Genomic DNA, 1,664 nt, shown 5'->3' on the forward strand with positions numbered 1-1,664 from the left:
TTATATTTTGTTATATTTTGTAGATACCAACTATACATAGATTACCAACATTTACGTGAAAAATTGTTTTAACATCATTGCCCATAATCCGAACAAAATACGCGCGACATATTCCGATTGTCGCACCATTTACCTATCAACATTTGTACAAAGTTGAGTCAATTTTATTTTTCGAAAGTTTACAATTCAAATGCGATTCGTTAAACATCAAAACCACAGTATAGTATAGCCATTGTATATAGACTAACGTATAGCATCATTGTCTAAGGATTAGACAATGATACCATCTTTCCTCACCCAATGCAAAATATTTTGACAATAACACCCGATCCAACGTACTTCGGCATTTTATTCACAGAGGCGCTAAGCGCACAGCAATTATATTAGAAAATAGTCGTTTAGATTCTTGTTTCATATATCAACACGAGTACAAAATTGGGTCGAGCTCATTTTTCGCGTAGAGAGATTCTGACAAAACAAAAGCGAATTGGTAAAAACAGCAGAGTTCCTCTGCATCTTTATATCGGAACCAAGCTGCATAGAATATCCCTGACGCGATCACTCAGACCCATTTGCCATTTAGAATATTTTTTTGAGGGCAAAACACAAGCACTACAGGAAAATCCTTAAGGCGCTCTAAGAGCGGTACCTGTGCGAAAGTAGTTTTTCACTTTGGATTTGAATCGCTGGAGATTAAATCCATTTGAAAAAACGTTCTCAGGAAGTGTATTCCACATAAACGCCGTTCTCCAGATGAAAGAGTTCTTAAACAGTGAAGTTCGAGGTATACTGAGTTGAATTTCAAAACGATGAGCAGCCACAGTCCGTCGCGTATTTCTGGTATGTAGGTACCGCTCTTGGTGGAATCAAATGTGCCAAAAGTCACTTGAACAATTCCTGTGAGAGTATCTATAGAAGAGACACAAAACTCCAACCTTTCTTCGATGTTCCAGACTATCAAATTTGCAAGTGATGCTCGCGTCTCTATTCAGGCGGATGGCTCTTTTCTGGATGGACTGCAGCAGCTTCAGGGTATGCTTATGTCAAAAACTCTCCACCTACCTATAGCACCATTGATGAAGAAACACTAAAAAAGATCCAATAAGTTGCAACATTTCATTCACACAGGTACTGAGTACAACCATAGTATAAAGAATTATCTTTTTACCATGGTACAACTCAAGTGACGCAGTTCGACAATGTAAAGTTGGCACTTCAATTTTCAATGTTATTTACATTTTGTAATAAATTAATAGCAGGTGAGAGATTTGTTTCCATAAATTGAAGATCTCAACAAAATACGCGCCACAAATTTTGATTCTTGCGCCACCTATCGACACTGTTGGTTCAATCTCTTTCCCGCGTTGAGAGTTTATGAGAATAAAAAAGCGAATCGGTAAAACACCAGGGTTCCGATGCATCTTTATCGAAACCATTAATTCGAATTGAGATGTAATGTTACCATTTCAGCGCTTAAATGGTAGAATATTCTCTACTCTGTGGTTTCCCTTCGAAAACCGATATTGCAAGAATATTTTGTATATATAGAAAAATTTTTTGTATACTGATATAATGCTGATATTGCAAATAGATAACTAAGAAGAATTTTTTGTATACTGAGCATGAGATGGCGCTGCTTATTCCGTAGGAAAACGTAAAATGAC

Source organism: Leptinotarsa decemlineata, unplaced genomic scaffold, assembly GCF_025532065.1.
Source record: "Leptinotarsa decemlineata unplaced genomic scaffold, Ldec_3_MD MMD2_tig00026328_RagTag_RagTag, whole genome shotgun sequence".
Classification (NCBI taxonomy): domain Eukaryota; kingdom Metazoa; phylum Arthropoda; class Insecta; order Coleoptera; family Chrysomelidae; genus Leptinotarsa; species Leptinotarsa decemlineata.